Consider the following 21,163-nt stretch of genomic DNA (forward strand, 5'->3'; position numbering starts at 1 on the left):
CAGTCCATGGGGGTCATGAAGAGTTTGACACGACTGAGTGACTAACACTCACACACTGGTGTCTAATATGTGGAAGTCAAGGATGCTGCTGAACATCTGGTGAGCAGGTCTGCCCCCACAGCAAAGAATTAGCTAGCCAAAAATGTCTGTAATGCTGAGGCTCAGAAGCCCTGCTCTAAAACTAAAGATATAACATTTGAATCTGGAATATGAATTAAAATTGAGTTTAAAAATGATGGTACCTAAATGATAATTTTATAAATGAGAGATTTCCTAGTTTCAGCCACATGGCATGGCATACTGTGCTGTCCCTACTGTTGAAGGACTATATGTAAGATGAACTTACTCATTGCCAACGCCCTTCATTCTGCTCCAGCAATTGGTTTTTATGACTTCAGCCATTTGAAACCATCCAAGTTATTTTAAACACAAAAGTTTACAAGAATGTATACATTTCACACTTTCCCTATTGTTTAGTCCCTGGGATTATGTAGTATTGCTGCTCATTGTTTTAGATTTTCATCTTGAGTAGGAAATCTTATGGTCAGAAGTCTTTATAGCCAGTAATGTGCTCTCCCATCCATTTAAATTTATTTCAACAGTGTTTTTGAAGTGTTCTTTCTGCCTTATTATTGTTTTTCTTCTGATATTATTTTGATGCAAGGGAATGTAAGGGTAACAGTTGTGACCTTGATATAATCTGTAAGTATTTTTCTGTTACATATAAAAATCAAACATCTCAAAAAATTAGATGTAATATATATTTGAAGCATTTAGAAGGTTCTAGCCTTCTAGTAATCAAATGGCAGTTTTCTACATACGCCTGTGTTTATAGTTATGATATCCCTTTAAAATTGTGAATGAACAGGAAGAAACAGTGGCTGATAAGTCTAACAAGGAGTAATAACAGTTCAAACTGTACTGTTGTTACATTTCACTCTGAACAGTGTTACTATATAAGGACCTCTTTAAATATAAATTTTAGCATAAATTATCTACCAACAAGAGTACTTGCATAAGTGTGATACACTGTTAAGAAAACACTACACATATATATAGGCATGTGCTGTCTCTCTCTCTCTCTCTCTCTATATATATATATATACACACACATATATACATATGTGTGTGTGTGTGTTTAGGGAGAGAGGGAGAGGGAGAGAGGGAATATATTTAACTGAATTAGATTTTAAATAAAATGTGTATCTCTAGATTTTTCCCTCCCTTTCCCTTTTCTATTAGTCAGCTATTTCTAGAGTAATGCTGTATAACAAACCATCCCCAAAATCAATAGGCTTGCAACAGCAACTCTTTGTCTTGAAACTTACAGGTCCGCAGGTGACTCTGGTTCAAAAAATCAAGACCAGATTCAACTGGGAGACTCAGTTGATCAGCAGACTTTGTCAGTTCTGCTTGGTATTTATGTATCCTAGTGTGTAGTTTCAAGGGGCTTAGTTTTATCATAGTGGGTCACAGAGCATGGTAGCCATGCCAGACCGCAAATATATTTAAGGCCTCTTGTCACATCACATTCACTAGAGTTCTGTTGGCTAAAGCATGACACGTGGCCAAGTCCAACATTAATAAACTAGAAATGTGTTTTTTCCCATAGTGAGAAAAGAAGGGGGATTGGAGTAGATATTTGCTTGAAAATATTTCCAACTATTACACCTTCACCTTATTTCAGGTAAAGGAGTGTTGTCTCTTTTTCCTGGGACTATGTTCTTTGCCTCCTCCTATCTCCAGAATTGAGGCCAGTTATTAGAAACTCAAGCCCAGATGTGCAGAACACTGTTCAGCCAGACGTTCTATGGCATGTCTATGTTTTCCCACACTTAATAATATGCTAATGTATGCATGGATATGGTTAATTTGTTTTAGACAATAAATTAATTACAGACTCAAACATTGCACAGCATAAACAACTTAACAGGAAAGGAAGACATAAGAATAGCTCAAAACTTCAGATTTGGTACCAGAGTGTAATTATGAAATGACATACCAATTAGGAGATGCAAATAACTTGAGAAAAGCAAACATTTTAGATATTTCATGTCTTCTTTTAGAGAACATACATTAGAAAATCAGAGAAGAAAAAGAATATGCTCAATATTTGGGGTCATGGCAAGCCTGTTTCTCTATTTCTCTCTCTTCTGCTCTATTGAACTCTTTATTTCTATCTCTTGTTCTCACTCTCTCTGCCTTACTTCTTTAGCATTATATAGACCAGGGTTTAAGCTGGGGAAAACCGTCAACTTTGACTCCTCTTGACTGGGACTGCCTATGCAAAATGAAATCATGTTACCACAATAAAATGTGTTAGGCAGAATTCTAAGAATGGCCTTCAGTGATCCTTCATCCTTGTGTAATCCTCTCCTCTTTGAATGTTGATAGAATCTTTTAATATTTTGAAATATCCTTCCAGCAATTATTACATGTCAAAGTTGACCTTAAGGTTAAGAGATTATCTGTGTGAACCTAAGCTAATCACATGATCCTTCAACTGGGGGCAGAAGAGCAAGGCAGCGAGGTTTGAAGCATGAAAAGGATTCAGTGTACTATTGACAATTTGAAGACAGAGGTAGTCTTATGAGAAGGAATGCAGAACATGCTCTGGGAGAAAAGGGCAGCCTGAGGGGACAAGGGCAACAAGCAGAGTCGGGCACTCAGACGGACAGCCATAAGGAACTGGATTCTTCCAACAACCTGAATGAAGCTGGATGTGGATTCATGTCTAGAATTTCCAGGTAATAGCCCAGTCAGCTGACACTTGAATTCCAGCCTTCTGAGATACTCCACAAGGAATTCAGTCAAGCAGAGTCTTAGCCACTGGGCCAACCAGGGAAGTCCCTGGATATATGTTTTTTTATACCTAAGATATCTTTGACCTCAAGTTACAGATTTGAACAGTTTTATAAAGAGCAGTCCATCCATCCTCTATCCATATATTGTCAGGGTTGGGGACTGCCTGAGATATTCACTGGTCACCTTAAAAAAAAATCATGATACCAAGTGAGTTCTCATTTTAGGTAGTAGTCACGTCTGTGGAAGCCATTCCTCCTCAAGGACAGCCATCCATAACTTGACTGTACATAAAAAGGGATTATGAATCACATAAATAAATCTGGACTTTCCATTTCCTGGGTTCTAAAAATGCCCTCAGCTCCTAAGCTTGAGAGACATGAGAGAAAGTGTGACATAGAAAAGTTAGGAAGGATTTTGTTTTTTTTAAGGAAGTAAGACACAATGTCACCTTGTTCCAAGTCAGCTAAGGATGTGACTATCAGGTGACTTAAATTTTGGATGCTTTCACATACGCACACCTGTAAATGACCACATGGCAATCACAAGAATTATAGGTAAATTTTAGCAAGCAGTCTCATTTACAAATACAGACGCTATGAATAATGAGAATCAACAGTATAACTTAATTGCATTTATGTATTCACTTAATCATTCATTCAACTACTCAATGAATATTTATTGGGCTCCTCCCATGTATTGGAAATTTGTTCAGGTCCTGGGACTCAGCAGTTCAGAAAGAAGCATTATTCTTGCTTCCATAAAGTGGACAATTTAATACAGATTAGAAACAGCATTAATTGAAATCCTTTCCTGTTCCATTGACAAAGTACATTTTGAATCCACATGCAAATAATTTTGTAGTTGGAAGCTTTGTGGTTTTAGAATGTAAACATATTTTTTGATAACTTTGAGGAGAATGATCACTTTAAGCTAAGCTTGCCCCTGGGGGCAGAGTTATCCAATGTTTTTTAGTATCAACTGATTTTACCTTAGATCAGTGTTACTCAAATCTGTCTTTTTCCATCAGAGATGCTAATTAATGTTAAAGCAAATAAAACAGGATCTTTGGATAAATTACTATTGGAAGCTCTCAGTTTGTTTCCTTTAATTCAGGGCTTTTCAAAGCCTTTATTCTGCTAAAGAATGTTGTGAATTTCTGGTAGAATGACAGAGAATGCAGTTTCTAAAATTTATTTGACCAGAGTGATTTTTTGTTGAGGAGGAATCAGATGTGCACAACTAGCTCCTTAAGCCTTTGACCCCTAGGTTTCCCAGAGCACTCTGAGGTAGGCAGACCTGAGGTGGTCATCCAGTAACTGTCCAGGTACCTCTCTTGTACCTTTCGACCCCACTACCTCCAGGGTCTCCAAGTTTACTTTTTGCTGTGGTCCAAGCTTCTCCTGATGGTCAGTGCTTTGTTTACATTGTATTTATATCAGAAGGGCCTTAATTTCTATGGGGAACTTCTGGTGGATGCTACAACTTCTTTGCGTAACTTTAGACTTCAGGTGGTCCCTAATGAAGAGCAACCACTCTCTTGCACGTACTCACCTGATGTGAGTCATCATGTTGAGTTACAGTTTTAGCTGTTGCTCACTGTTGGGAAAGTGCTGCTCAAATGCTGTGTACCTGTGAGATTGTCTATTTTTGTTATTAAGGGTCATCATGTGGCAGTGTGATTTTTGACTATAAAATGGAAGACTTCTTATCTTATTTGGCCATGTGCTTGTTCTGTAAAAGCTAGAAAAATATTTCCTCTCATGATAACATGTGCCTTAGGATTCGTGCAAAAATATATTTGGGAAGGCCATGTGCTTTGGTGGAAAGAGCATTTAGATTTTTCAAACAGGAAAACCTGATTAAGTTTACAGCCAGATATCTTTATCCTTATGATAGTGTATGGCTGTACACAAATTATTAAAATTTGTGAGCCTTGATTTTATCATATATAAATTGCAGAATGGCCAATAGGATTCTTTAAAAGTGTGTCTAGTGCAGCATTTGAAACAGAGTAGGTTCTCAGTGAATGTTAGCTCAGTTCAGACATTAATATTTCAGTGGTCTTTCCACTTTTTATAAAGTCTCTTATAAATCTATAAACAAAGTCATGGAACATGCACACAGTTAAAAAGATTTCTTAATTTTTGACACCAAGGAAACCAATGTTAAGAATTTGAAGAACCACTGAAATTCACTCATTATTTTTGTTTCTCTTCCATTTTTATCATCTCTCCTTTCTTCCCTCCCTTCCTTCCTTTCTCCCTTTCCTCTTTCCCTCTCTGTCTCTCTCACTTCCCTCCCTTTGTTTCTCTAAATGGAGCATTATCTGCTGATTCCTTTAATTTAGGAAGAATTACATTTTATAAAGATCACCTTATAAAAGATGGTCCTCAAGTTTGACAAAAGACACTTTAGCTGATGTGATGGGAGAGCTGAAATAGGAAAGCCTGGGAGGTCCAATGCATTTGCAGGAGTCCAATGACTCTTTTAATGCACTACATGGATTATAAAGCTATCTGTTTTGCAGTGAACATCATAGTTTTATAATAACGGTTTTGTGCTTTGGGTCCTGCCACACTCACAGGCACACACCTGTGTGTAGAAGCTTGAGAGTACAACTAGCTCAGGTGTGCTGGGACCCAAGGCTTGATAAAGCTAACATGTAATATGTTCCCTGTGGAGTGTGTATTATACATTGTGCCATTTTATTATATTGCAGGGAAAACATAAGCACAAGGTAAAACATATTGGAGAGAGAAGAAAATACTAGGAACTCTACTGTGTAAGTAGCAGTTTGTGAGCTGAAGAATGAGGAAGAGGAAGAGAAATAACGGTTTGTGGCTCTTTAGAAGAGAAGTGATAGGCTAGAGCTAAAAGGAAGAGAAACTCATTTGCTTTCTTCCTCTACACCTACAGGCATAGATATGGGCCTCATGAGTCAGGCTCATTTTTCCACTGGTCCATACTCTCAGCTGGAGAAGGAAATGGTAACCCACTCTAGTATTCTTGCCTGGGAAATCCCACGGACAGAGGAACCTGGTTGGCTTCAGTCCATAGAGTCCCAAAGAGTTGAGTATGACTTAGCGACTGAAACAATACTTTCAACACTGAGCATTTTGGCTTCCACATCAGAGGTGGATATTTATGGATGACCTATTCATTTCCTAGGGCTGCTGTAAAACAAATACTGTAAACTGGGTGGCTTAAAATGACAGAAATATATCGTCTCACAGTTCTGGAAGCTAGAAATCCCAAATGAAGGTGCTGGCACAATCATACCGCCTTCGAAGGTTCTAGGAAAGAATGTCTCCTTGCCTCTTCCAGCTTCTGGTGCTGAGGGCAGTCCTTGTCATTCTTTGACTTGTAAATGCAACACTTGAGTCTCTGCCTCTGGCTTCTCCTGACCCTCTTTTCTTTGTTTCTTTGCTTCTGTGCCCAGATTTTCCTTTTCCTATAAGGACTCCAGACTTACTAGATTCAGAGCCCACTGTAACCCAGAATGAGCTCATTCTATGTTGATTACAACAGCTATCAAGACCCTACTTCCAAATAAGGTCACATTAACTCTGTCTTAGGAGGATGTGAAATTTTTAGGCGACACTATTCAACCCAGTACGGATGGTGATTTGTTTGTTTCTGTACTGTGCCAAGAGCTGTATCTAACACACAAAAGTTGATAAGCTTCTGTGCTTTAGAATATGGGGCTTCCCTGGTGGCTCAGATGGCAAAGAATCTGCCTGCAATGTGGAAGACCCAGGTTCAATCCATGGGTCAGGAAGATTCCCTGGAGAAGGAAATAACAACCCACTCCAGTATTCTTTCCTGGAGGATCCCATGGTGATTCAGGTTTAAAATGTTCCTACTGTTCTTTTTGTATTATGGACTTCAGCACACAAACAATATTCAGTGACGTGCAGTACTGTTCATAAGCTGCTATTAGGTACCACATTAAAAGCAACCTTCAACAGTGTACTGTCTAGTGAACTTTGAGGTCCAAAATACAAATTTGAAAATGCCAATAAGAGCTTTGAGTAGTGTTTACAATGGCTAGAACCTTGATCTACTGTAGGGTTTGGGGAATAAAAGGTTATCTGGAATATCTTTGCCAATTTAACCCTCAATGAGTGGTACCCAGAGTAGACCCTGATTCTTCACTAAATGAATATGGAGTGTGACCATGAGGAAATGAGACTGTTGTGTGACTTTATAGAAATTCTCTCTCAATACTATACGGCTTCGGTGTAATTTCACAGTTGTTCTCTTTAAGTGGTATGTATTTGAGGGGAAGGAATAGAAGTAACATGATGCAGCAGAAGAGAACATAGACTTTTTCACTGGGTATAGTAGGGCTTCACATCCAGTGTTGAGTGTTCTTAACTTTGAATAAATAGCCTCTTTTTGTTTTATTTGCTTTATTTTTGTTATAAACACAGAAGTATCCTCTCCTTGGAGTGTTGTGCAGATTAAATGAGATAATAACTTAGCCGGTGCATAGACAACATTCCTTTCTTTTACCTCTTGGTTACTGTTGTCATTTATTGAAATGAAACATAAACTACAGAGTAAAACAAATAAAACCAGGAAATAAAAGCAGGATTAACAAATGCAGCAATACAGCAGAATCTGTATAGCATGTTAACTTGTAACATTGCTTAATTTGCAAAATCTCAAATAGTAGCCTTAGCAGAACATCAGCTGGGGCCCTGTGTGTTAGCATTTATGCTCTGTCAGCCCTGTTTTCTCTTATTGACTTCCTGGAAGTAAATGAAGCATCCAGGAGCCAGTGGAACGTCCTCACCTGAGCCTTCCTTGCTCTCACGGTGCCTAATTGCATGAGCTTGTAAGGGTGAGCTGCCCAGGAGTCACCATCAGATAGGTTATGGAAATCCTAGGGCACAATCACTGGACCTAATAACTATTCCAGTGGATTGGAAAACATAGAGGCTAAGATGCAACGAGGGAGAGAATTTGGAGACTTTGGCATACTAGTTTCCAAGAGCCAAGATTTTAGGAGTAAGGTAGGATCCAAAAGTAGACATTTAAAAAGCACCCCAGGGATTGCTGATTTAGATAGTACATAGGCTTATCTTCGAAAAACTCTAAAATAAAAGCAAGAGTGATATGTAGCAGAGAACGAGGAACCCAAAGGTTAAACTCTGTCCCCCAAAGCAATACATAAAGTGTCGAATGCATTTTCTTTCTCCAGTCAATTCATATAGAAATACAATTTTTAAACACAGAGTTAATGAAATGAGGGGGCTTTTCAAATCTCTGCAGAAATTAAGCAGACTGTTTCAAAAATAGAGTCTTAGAGTCTAGAATTCCTGCAAATAAAATGACATCTACATTCTTTGTTCTAGCTACCTGTGGTCATGCTGCTTTACAAAAAGGAGGGATTGGCAAAAATCACAGAAAAGTGTGATCTGTATAAAATCTAGCAGTGATGGTTTAGCAGGTTCAAAAGAAAAGAGAACTTTAATTTGAAATTGTAGACTCTGGGTCTTAGTTGGAAATATTTCCAGAATAGTGAAACTTGCCTTTCTAGTTTTCACAGTTCACTGGAAATATATCTTGAAAATGTCTTCTTTTACTCTCACAATGAAGTTCCTAAGAATGAAATCTTCTAAGTAGACTTGTCTAGGAATAGGAAACACCATGTGACTGAATCTTATATTAGAAGCCAGAAGTATTCAAAAATATTCAGATTATTTTATAATGTATTCCATTTCACAGATTGAGATATGTTGTGAGTTACTAAATAAGTTTTCGGTTTTATGAACCTATGTATTGCATGAAACATGGTCAGTCTGAGGGCTCCTTGAGAGAAAAACCTAATCATTTTCACCTTTGTAGCAACAACTGCTTCTTTCTTAGAATGTAACTTGGAATAAGTAATCAATACATTGAAATGGAATGGACTGGAATAGAGTAGTGTGGAATATAAAGGAACAGAATGGAATGGTATAGAAAAGGATGGATCAGATGGAATATGGAATGGTATGGAAGGGAGAAAGCTGAATGCATAGCATTGGATGCACCTGAGTTTTGACTAGGATCAACTCTGGATGAATTGATGGCATTGTATCCCAGGGACATAAAGATAAGGACCTGACTCTACTCAGAGATACTTCGCTCAACTTCTGTCCTCATTTGGGACCCTGCCTACAGTACAGCACCACACTTGCTGATCCCGAGCTGTCTCTGATATTTCAGCTGGGAAGATGCTCAGTTGGCCCCCTGACTCTTCTGGTCTGTGCTCTGTTAAGAAATATGCTGTGGGATGATACTCCCAACAGACAGGCATTCAGCAGTCACGTTAACTACTGGGACACTATTAAGCACTGTAAGAGCTGAAAATGCACAGGGAAGTTGCAGTTATCATTGTCACCATTCTATACCTGTTGACATTATTCCTTAAAAAGGCACCATTATGTAATTGTCAGGAGTATAAACTTAACATCAACATGTGTTTTTATTTTTTTTAATTTTTGTTTATTTATTTTTGACCGTGCTGGATCTTCACTGCTGCGCACAGGCTTTCTCAAGTTGCAGCAAGCGGGGATGACTCTAGTTGTGGTGTGTGGGCTTCTCAATGCAGTGCCTACTCTTGTTTCTGAGCACAGGCTCTAGAGCTCATGGGCTTCAGTAGTTGTGGCTCACAGGCTCAGTGCCCCACAGCACGTGGGATCTTCTTGGAACAGGGATCAAACTGGTTCTCCCAGCATTGCAAGGCAGATTCTTAACCACTGGACCACCAGGGAAGCCCCAGAATATCTCATTTTTAATACAGGCTCTTATACTCTTACACATAGCTGTGATCTGAGATTAAGTTATTAAAGTTCATTGAACCTTTATTTCTTCACCTGTAAAATGGTTATAACAGCCCTCTACATTAAAATGTTAGAATTAAAAGAAAAGAAATCCATGTAAAGCCCTTAGCAGAATCCCTTTTCCTAATAAATCCTATGTTAATAATTATTTAAAGGTCAGATGTTGCTGATGTGATATTCCAACATATTTTAGTGTTTCTAAAAACAATATAAGTCCTCTTTAAACTACACAACCACAAGGAATCTGTCTTCACAGAAATAATTGCAGCTAGAATAAGATGGTTGGATGACCTCACCGGCTCAATGGACATGAGTTTGAGCAAACTCCAGGAGATAGTGAAGGACAGGGAAGCCTGGTGTGCTGTGGCCCATGGGGTCACAAAGAGTGGACAAGACACAGTGACTGAACACAACATTATATACATGATTACTGTAAACATGGGGCTGTGCTAAGTGCTTTGCATGCATTTAGTCAAATTTCATAGATTCTATCTTGTAGGTATTATTCCCATTTTATAGATAAAGCAGCTGAGGCACAGAGATAGTAAATAACTTACGTCAAGTCACATACTTAGTGTGTGGCCAAGTTGTAATTCAAATTCATCAGTTTAGACTCAAAGACCATACTCAAATACTTTTCTATATAACTGAGCATCATTTAAGGAGCTTCAGGCTTTTATGGTTTTCATGAAGCCTTCTACAGGAGTCATCTATCTTATGTCCTATGTGTCCGCTTTCATGACTTGTCAAAGCTCAGAGGCTCTCCAGAGCATTTGTTTTACTTTGAGTCTTTTTCTTGTTAACTTCCCAATGCTTTGTGAAAATCATTCCAGATTGAGTTTCTTCTTTACCACTTTTGTCTGTCCAACCTCAAATTCGTAAGACGTTAGTTGTATAAGATTCACTGAGAAGGAGTAAACCAAATACCTAGCTCACAAAGTACCTGTAATAAATGAGGCACTTATTAAGATGTTTTTTTCTGACTTCTCTTTATTATCTATCCCTACTAAACTCCAAATCAGTTTCAGTAAATTTAAAATCAACATGGCTATTTGCAGAAAGTCATTACTGACCATATCTTCCTATCGGATATTAAATTTGTGCTTGAATATAACAGATGAAAATAGTCTAAAATAGGATAAGGCAATTAAGTCAGTTATCAAGCAAGACAAGCTATTGGTCTGGACCACATTTTGATGTCTTTCTCTGTTTGCCTCTTTTGTTCTTTAAAGTCAGTTAATCTGTCAAGCAAACACACAATTTGCTTTTATAACACTTTATTAAAGAGGAAGACTTTGGAGTGCAAATAAGGCTGCAGGGAGTAGGGCAAACACTAGGCAACCATCTAATGTGTTGGGATAAGCATTATCTTTGGAGTCAGACACACTTGAGTTGGGGTCCTGGGTCTCACTTATGCTGTTTTGAGACTTTGCTCATTTTTCATCTTTGCTAGCTTCAGTTCATCAGAAAGAGGAAAGGGGAGACTTGAGGACAGGATAGAGTGACCAATGTTTCCTGATTTGCTTGAGTCTTCTCTGGTTTTATCACTGAAAGTCCTACTATCAGGAAACCCCTCAGTCCCATGCAGTGACAGTTGATCACCCTACAAAATTGTTGTGAGGATTTAGTGAGGTGACAATGTAAAGGACCTGTAAATTGGGCTTTGAAGGCATTTAAATCATTAAATTTATGATATTGGTCATGGAGACATTCTATTTTAGGTTAGATTTCACAGAGTCAGATTCATGTGCAGGTAGTTTATTGTAAATGTGCTCAGGCAGACACATGAGAGACTGAGGGAAGCAGAGGAGGACAGCACTAGAACTGAGGTCAGCTCAGCTGAAGTTTAGCCTCAGCCTGATTATGTGGAAAATTCTGGCCTTTTATGGCACCACAGAGTTACCACACTTTGGGATGAGGCTGGCCATTTGTATGTTGCATTATTCAGGCATTGGCTTCAGCCCCTCCTCCTCAAGTCGGGCATTTCTAACCAAGGGCATGTCTTGGGAGAGGGGCACATCTATGCCCTGATAAAAGCATCAATGTGCCCTGGAGCAGAGGTGCACCACCCTGTGAAGGGGATCTGAGCACATGCCACCAGGTCTACCACAACTGCTCAGGAGTTTCCTTAGAGAACATTCTAGCAATCAGTTCAAATGAAGGAGCCCACATTCCCTGGTGGCTCAGATGGTAAAGAACTACCTGCAGTTTGATCCTTGGGTTGGGAAGATCCCCTGGAGAAGGAAACGGATACCCACTCCAGTATTCTTGCCTGGAGAATTCCATGGACAGAGGAGCCTGGCTACAGTCCATGGGGTTGCAGAGTTGGACATGACTGAGTGACTAATACTTTCACACTTTTCACTTTCACATTCACAATATGCCACTACTACATGGCTTCTGTTGTGATATTTAGATGCCTAGCTATCTCTGTGATTTCCAGGACTTTAAACATCAATATTAGTCATCTAAAAGGGATTTTAAACTCCTTTAGAAGATGGTTTAAATATTATTGTTGGTTCTGGCTGGCAGGTATAGAGGAGAATTCTTTTTCTTTAATTGGTTAGTTTTTTAATGGGACATCTAACGATCTTTTTTTTTTAAGTCTTTATTAAATTTGTTACAATATTCCGTTTTACATTTTTTTAATTAGTTTATTTATCTATTTTTTAACTTTACAATATTGTATTTGTTTTGCCATACACTGACATGAATCCACCATGGGTGTACATGTTTTCCCCTTCCAGAACCCCCCTCCCTCAAGTTATTGTCATTTATCTTATTACAAGACTTGAGCATAAGATATCTATTCCAATGAGAAAGATACAAATGTAGAAATGCTTTCACATATCTGAAAATACAGACATTGCAAGGAAAGTTATTCCTCATTTTATATGCATGCTATTTTATTTTATTTTTTTATTTTTATTTATTTATTTATTTTTTAAATAAATTTATTTATTTTAGTTGGGGGCTAATTACTTTACAATATTGTAGTAGTTTTTGCCATACATTGACATGAATCCACCATGGGTGTACATGTGTTCCCCTTCCAGAACCCCCCTCCCACCTCCCTCCCCATCCCATCCCTCCGGGTCATCCCAGTGCACCAGCCCGGAGCGCCCTGTATCATGCATCGAACCTGGAGAGGCGATTCATTTCACATATGATAATTTACATGCTTCAGTGCCATTCTCCCATATCATCCCGCCCTCGCCCTCTCCCATAGAGTCCATAATACTGTTCTATTTATCTGTGTCTCTTTTCAGGGACATCTAACAATCTTGAGATACAAATTAGATAAGAAATAAAAGCTGATTTTTAAGACTTCAATAACATAATCTGGTATATTCCTGTAATTTAAATCAAATGCCAAGGTTAAATTGAATACATCATCTCCAGAGATCCATATAATTTAGAAAATGTTTCAATTACTCAGCAGGCTTAATATTGCTGATTGCCCATCAGTAACTGGAAAACAACAAAAAAAAGAAACAACACCACTTAAGGACAAAGTGCTAAATTAGCTGTTAACAAGTTGATACACAGAGATTGATTTTAACTTTCTCAAGTTTAGAGGTTTTTCAAAAAAGTTATATTAATTATTGAAATAAATTTCTAGTAGAGAATGCATCTACTGACTTATGAGAATAGAATGTTACTGCTGTATCTGATATCTAGTTTCTATTTCTAATATTTCCCTTCTGATGTGTTTCCCAGTTTCATTTATGGCATGCATGAAAAGGGAATCCATTCATTTTGAAATAACATTATTTTTATTAAAATAATATTTTATTGTAACAGAATGTATGTACTTTAAATATGGAAAAATCACATCGCTGTAAATGTTGTGAACCTGACCACAACATGAGATGATTGTACACATCGACTTGTTTTTAAAGTGCAGTTATTCAAACCACCTAGTACTTTGGTTCTCACAACAAAGAAATGTTTTTGTTATTGGTCTTATATAAAATTATTAGCTGAAAAAGAAAAACCTTTACAGTGGGGGAAAATCTGATTTTTTTTCTTTTCTTTAATAAATGCCCATCTATCTCTTTGTATCCATATATTTATATGAACATATTCCTATTTCAATATCACAGTGACATCATATTGCAATGGAATGCAGTTGAAGACTCAAAAAGTTTATCAACACATTAGAAATACTCAGAAAATATTTATCATGCACTAAATTCAGGGTTGCTGAAAAGAGCAGTACACCTTCAATTTCCTACCTGCATCATTTTTAACTTCATGTAATAATTTTTCATATCAAGGTTTGAAAGAATAAGAATTCCTTGCACTATGACCTATCCATTATACTATTGCTGACCATTAAGGATTTATATGTATTTCTATCTAAAATAGAATAAAATAATGCATTTAATAACATTTTAACACAACATTTAGAAAATAGGGAAAAAATAATCCCACCTACACAGTAACTGTCTTTTTATTTTTTAACCCCATTACCATCATTATTTTTTCAGATGCAAGACTCCTGCCTTTTTTTAACTTTACAGTAAAAACAAAGTTAAAAATTTGCCATTTTCAAAACCGCTTTCCAATACCCCTTCTCTTTATCCTCTAATTCTAGATGAAGCAAAGCAGGCAGGTTGGTATTCACTTGGAAACCTAGGATAAGGAGCTCAAAGAGCAGGTAGAGTCTCCAGGCTCTGACAAAACTGTTGAATTGGATCAGATTTTATTTTTTTCTACCAGTGGTTTTGTACCCCAAAATGGTATGCTTTTACGTGAACCCTCAAATCACATTTTTAAGGGTTTTAACCCCAACCTTTAGAATTTAGACATGAATGTATACTTAGCTGGCAGCCTCTGGGAAGCCATCTCTGGGGTCTTTGCTTATGCCCAGCCCACCTAGCCATGTTTCTTCTCTATGAGTGTATCTCATGCCTTTGTTTTCCTCTGGTGACCTCTACTGCTATCTTTAATTTGATGAATGTGGACACAACTTCTACAGTTGTAAAAGTGCCAAGAAAGTGGAGCCTCGGTTTCTGTCTTGTTTAATATGGTCCTTAAAAATTATCAGTAAATATTTATTAAATGGAGAACAAATTCATGAATCTATTCATCTTATGATGATATTTTAATTCCCTTAGAAGCTTTTGATAACCATTTATTCAATGATCTAGAAATAGTCTACACAACGAAGCCTCTGCAGTTTTTAAGACATTTATCAAAAGATGAGAGATCTTATGTTCCATGTCCCCTTCCCCTATGTATTCATTCATTATAGCTTCAATAATAATTTTATCAAATTGTCACCAAAATTTTTGCTAATCTCTCAAAACATTATTATGTTCTTAAGCTATATTCATTAAGACAGTGGTTACTTAATCCTAGACATTGATGTATCACAATATATAAAGAAAAAACAAACATTAAAAGAAAAACATCTTTAGAAGTAGTTACTAACTAAAAACATGGTGTTGGACAAGACTCTTGAGAGTCCCTTGGACTGCAAGGAAATCCAACTGGTCCATCATAAAGGAAATCAGTCCTAAATATTCATTGGAAGGACTGATGCTGAAGTTGAAACTCCAATACTTTGGCCACCTTATGCGAAGAACTGACTCATTAGAAAAGACCCTGATGCTGGGAAAGAATGAAGGCCGGAGGAGAAGGGGAAGACAGAGGATGAGATGGTTGGATAGCATCACTGACTCAATGGACATGAGTTTGAGTAAACTCTGGGAGTTGGTGATGGACAAGGAGGCCTGGTGTGCTGCAATCCATGGGGTCGCAAAGAGTCAGACACGACCGAGTGACTGAATTGAACTGAAATTAAACAAAAAATGAAATGTAAATAAGATATTTTAAAGAATAAAGCAGTCATATTTGTGGCATTGTTTGCTGTCAGTTTCAGGTTTGTGTAGTACCCATACTTGCACATAGGGTATATGACCTCAGAGCCCAAGCTACATTATATATTTCCCAGCAGATTTTTTTGTACCAAAAATTATACTAAGAAAAATGAGTACTCTTCGAGATATCTCAGGGTCTCACTCAAACTGAGTCTAAAAGAGGTTAAGGAACTTAGCCTTTGCTGCATCTGATTCTATATGTCTGAGAAATAAAGATGGTAATGAAACCTCATATTGGACTTGGGAGGATTAAATGAGCTCAACTGTAGACATTTCATTTCACAGTGCCTGATATCCAATAAATGATCAATATGTGCTAGTTATTAGTTATTGCATAGTGGAATGATAACTAAAAGAAAAGCCTTTGGAGTAACCTGACTATTGTGAATTGTGAATTGAGCAAAAGCTCAATAGTTTCTACTCATTGAAGATGATCAAAATGTAAGTTTCTAGCATATGCCATGATGCATTTAATGTCTAGAAAGACAAGACACCCTCAGATTCACAAAGCTCTAACAGTCTTGTCTTTTATCTCATAACACCTGGGATCATACATCTGAGACCATCATGTGGATGATAATGTCTCTCTTGACAGTTGTTTCCAACTCTTTCCACTTAGAACCCCGCAGAAGAATCTAAGGTATTACTACTTCCCAGGGTAGCATTAAACAGTGTGACAAGCCTTGAAGGAGAACTGAGAATATTTCATCATGATAAACCTTCTTCAAGAGCATATAAGAAAATGAAAAGACCAGGAATATTGATTCCTATAAAATTATATAGCTCATCCTATTAGTTTGGACTTTCAGTCACCCCTGTCATCTCACAAATAAATTCTCTCAGTTATGGTGTGACATTTTTTATTTTCTGAACTAATCTTAACTTGAAGAAGTGCGCTTTAACCACTGTCTTGAACTTGTATATATTCCTAATGCTCTGTGTCCCATCTTTGGGTGAGCAGTGGATGCTGGAGCTCTAAGAAGCTTTAGTGTACCCTTTCCGTTTCCACTGTGCTTACAGAGTTTTGTCACTTCTCTTCCCATTCCAAGACTGATTGTGACCTAAATCTAATGCAATTTGCCTGCAGTAAGTATCAGTAGTCAATGCTTGTGAGCCTGATTCTTCATCCTGTCCCAGTCTCTTTGGTTTTTATCCATAAAGTGTGCAGATGGTCACTGCACTTGCACCTTCCTTATAATTCTAGACAGAAGGGAGGAACAAAAGCCATATGGAGGAAGGAACAAAACCTATGAAAATGGAGCATAATTTTTGCAGAAATCCTAAGCAGGGTCTAGGACTCATTGTCTCCAGCAGTGTGCCACATGACCACCTGTGAAGCAGCTGGGACAAACATGTAGTGTCACTGACATCTTTGCCACTTCCCCCAAATTGAGCTTTGGATTTTATGGAGGAGCAAAAAATAGATTCTGAACAGTCAACAAAGACTGTATAATCATTCCAAAAACATTTTACTTGAGCCACAGGTGAGTTTCTAAATGAAAGAGAAATGCAGAGCTGCTGGTTTAATCTGAAGAACCATTGATCTGGAATCAGTGAGAGCAATGCCCCATAATAGCTGGAGACAGCAGAGAGTGCTATTCAATTAAGTGCTTTCATTAATCATTATAAAATTAATCCTTAGCACTTGATGATAATGTATTAAAATTAAGTACTGATTAGGACTGACCCCATAGCAGTTTCTTCAGAAAGTTTTTAAACTGTTATTCTTTAGGCAATTTTTAGCTCCACTGATGGAACTTATACCTGGGAAGATATCTTCATGGAACGACACACACATAAATAGAAGCAGGAAATGTCTGGACCCTGTGGTTCTGGGGTTAAATGCAATGTAGTCTCCCTAATTTTGACTAATTAGTGACAAACACAGATTGATTTTGAGAAGTCTAGATGTGTAATATTTAATGTGATTATCCTGCTTTCACATGTTATGACTATACAAATTTGGTTTTAAAATCTGACATGGTAGACATTTTCAAAGCATAATGAATACTTTCATTACAAATTTTCTCTACCACTGATGTAATGTAAAAGTAATTTAACATTTTTGACCACTTGCTACATGTCAACTACTGTGGTAGTCTCTTTATATCCATCCCATTTCACATTCATAATAATCCTTTGAGTTAGGTTTTATCTCAAGATTACCATTAAAAAACTGAACATTGTAAGGTTACCCTCCTAGTACTATCAAGGATAGGATTTGAACCAGTTCTCTGCTGCCCAAGTCCATACCTTCATCACACTGTATTAGCTTCTATGAGCTGGAGTGTAATATATGTCAGGGAGTCCATGACTTCAAGTGGTAGGAAGCACTGATTCCCTTGTCTTTCCCTTATTTCTTGTTTTTCTTTTTTTTGTATAATTACATTTATTTATTTTTGACTGTGTTGGGTCTTGTTATGCAGGCTTTCTCTAGTTGTGGAAAGTGGGGGCTACTCTCTAGTTGCAGTGTAAGGGCTTCTCTTCGTGGTGGCTTCTCTTGTTGTGGAGCATGGATCTAGGGTGCTCTGGCTTCTGCAGTTATGGCTCCTGGGCTCTAGAGCACAGGCTTAATAGTTGAGGCGCATGGGCTCAGTTGCTCCATGGCATGTGGGATTCTCCCAGCCCAGAGATAGAACCTGTGTCTCCTGCACTGTCAGGCAGATTCTTCACCACTGAGCCACCAGAGAAGCCCCCTTCTTTTCTTTTCAATATCAGAGTGAGGAGATGAATAGGATAGAGGAATATCAGAATAAGCGAGGGACTATCTTAGAAAGCTTTCTTCAGTTTTGTATTTAGTTTTAGTACACTCAGCATATCACGTTACACATATTTATCACTGCCTTGGGAAATATATACTCATTTACTGCCATTGATGGAAATTTTACTTGGAAGGAAACTGCAGCCTAAGCATTTTCTGAATACCACAGTCCTCTGAAGAGTGACATCCTAATTAAGGAGGTTCAAAATGCTGTATACAAAGTTCTAAGGTACACAAATGCAGGTAGGAAAAGCATAAAGCAACATCACCCTGTCCCCTGAAAACACATTAAAAAGAACCCCTTTGTGATTGGTGGGTTATAATCAGTAAAAAAAAAAAAAAAAAAACTCCCCAAGTTGCTCCATCATTTTACTGAAATGCATCTCGTAGTAGAAGAGTGAGTTGCTAACATTTTGTAGGCACTTGGAGTCCTCTGTGCATCCTTAAGTAACATTTCTTTGTAAAATTTTAATATTTGTAAAAAATCTGTAGAGTTGAGAACCAGGCTGTAAATTTTATCTCTGTAAATATGACCTCCACTATGCCAGCATATGAGCTCCAGATGTCATAGAAGTCTTATTTATATTTGTGCCCCATGTGCCGTGATGTTTGGGACAATGGGTGATTCATTACTGTTAAAATGAACTGAAATTATATGTTCAGATCGAGGAAAGGCACATAGTTTCCATTTTCTTATGTTCCAATGCTATTTATGTATTTGTCTTCCCTGGTGGCTCAGATGGTAAAGAATCCGCCTGTAATGCCGGTGACCTGGGTTCGATCCCTGGGTTTGGAAGATCCCCTAGAGAGAGGGCATGGCAACCCACTCCAGTATTCTTGCCTGGAGGAGAATCCCCATGGACAGAGGAGCCTGGTGGGCTACAGTCCATGTGGTTGCAAAGAGTCAGACATGACTGAACCACGAAGAACAGCACATCCATTCCATATATCTGACATCCAAGAAATACGTCAGTAAAAAAATATCTTGTTAATTTCTTGATTTAGTAATATGATGATAGCCTTATTTTTCTTTGTAGCAATATCATTTATAAGCTTAATATAATTTAATTTTCAAATCAAGTACAGCCCTTTCCTGATTACTAATGATTATAAAGATTATACCGGAAATAATTACTGTTGATTTACTAAAACATGTCACAATAACTTGAGGATTGAATTGATATCAATTTAATTCAGTTGTATATTGTTGCTCTTGCTTAAGCACAGAATCATGTTCTCTGATGCCTTGCTACACTTCTAAATCCCTGATTTAGGGCAGCCACAAACATAGGAGTGTGCTTTTCTCAACAATAATCATTATTTGAGTGATAATATGAACACTGTTGTATCCTTACTGCCTAAAGGAAAAAAGAATGGCCTTCTGCATCCTGGGGAATGAGGCACTTCTATGTCAGTGAGTACTATGATACTAGTTACTTTGTGAAGCGTCTTTCATTTTTAAAAATTGTTATAGGGATTTGAGAAGTGATTGAATATTTTCTCTGAAGTAAAAAATGTAACCCTTTCTACTTTTCCTTCACATCTGAGTTCATAAGTACTAGAACATACATATTTTACTTCACCAGCATCTAAGATCGTATTATACATAATGTAAGAGGAATATAAGAACTCAAAAGTTAATTCAGCATTTATTTATGGAATACCTATAAAGTGTCCAACTATTACTTGGCATTTTAAAGAATACAGAGCTAAAGTTAGAACATTTGACTTTCAAAATCTTTCTGTATCATTTGAAAGACAAGATACACGAAACAAATTAGTATAATGGCATAAGTGTTTTTCCATATGCTTTGTAAGATTTATATGCAGTTATAATTAGGCAGAGAAGTCTCCTTTGAGATATTTTATGGAGTTAAATTGCTCCTTCTTTTAATAAGCAGCTCTTTCTGATGTTCTTTTTGTTAGTTGTTATTTGTCAAATGGGGCATGGAAATTCACAAAGCTAATGGAAGGAAAACATGGATATTTAATAGTTTTAAACTGGATAGCTACTGGCTATATTGGAAAACAGTACTCCGGAGGGCAAGGGCACATGATTAACTTAGCAAAGTGCATTTTTTCACATGGTATGTGATGAATTCATGGTTGTTTAGTTAAGACAGAAGTCATTTATGGATTTAACAAGTGTATATTGACTTTGTTATATATAAGGCCCTGTGTGTGTGTGTGTGTACACTCAGTCACTCAGTCATGTCCAACTCTTTGTGATCCTGTGGACTGTAGCCTGCCAGGCTCCTTTGTCCATGGGATTTTTCAGGCAAGAATACTAGAGTGGATTGCCATTTCTTCCTCCAGGGGATCTTCCCGACTCAGGGGTCAAACCTGCGTCTCCTATGTCTCCTGCATGGGCAAGCAGATTCTTAACCACTGTGATACCTAGGAAGCCCCTGTTAGGCCCTGTACATGATGCCAAATAATCCATTGGCAGGAAAACCAACAACATCTGTTTTCATGAAGCTTGCAATCTGGTGAGGGAGACACACAGCAAATAGTTCAAAACATAAGTGATAGAAAAATATGAGATGCTATGAGAGAAAATAACAAGGGACTTACTTAGAGGGTTTCTCTCAAAAGGTGGTATTTGAAACAAAATCCAAAGAATAAAAAAAATTGTTAAGTATGTGAAGAATAGGAAGACAGAGGAATAAAATGTATAAAAGCCAAAAATTAAAAAGAATGTGATGTGTTCACAAAATTGGAAGAAGAAAAGTTGTAGTGGCTGTAGCATGAGTCAGAAAGGAGCATTAGCAAAATTTGAGGAAAAGTCAGGTGCACAGTGTATTTTACAGTTAGGTAAACCTTTGGGGGGATCTCAAAGGGCTTATCAATAACTAGCACCTATTCCTATCTGAATGTGG

At 37.5% G+C, this 21,163-nt stretch overlaps 1 long non-coding RNA gene across 1 annotated transcript in view; it reads left to right on the forward strand.

The window, feature by feature from the left end:
• Positions 1 to 21,163, forward strand: part of LOC145528964 (uncharacterized) — a 174,294-nt gene that overhangs the window by 67,698 nt on the left and 85,433 nt on the right. The window lies entirely within an intron of this gene.

Source organism: Giraffa tippelskirchi, chromosome 1, assembly GCF_054371585.1.
Source record: "Giraffa tippelskirchi isolate mGirTip1 chromosome 1, T2T-mGirTip1v1.2.pri, whole genome shotgun sequence".
NCBI lineage: Eukaryota > Metazoa > Chordata > Mammalia > Artiodactyla > Giraffidae > Giraffa > Giraffa tippelskirchi.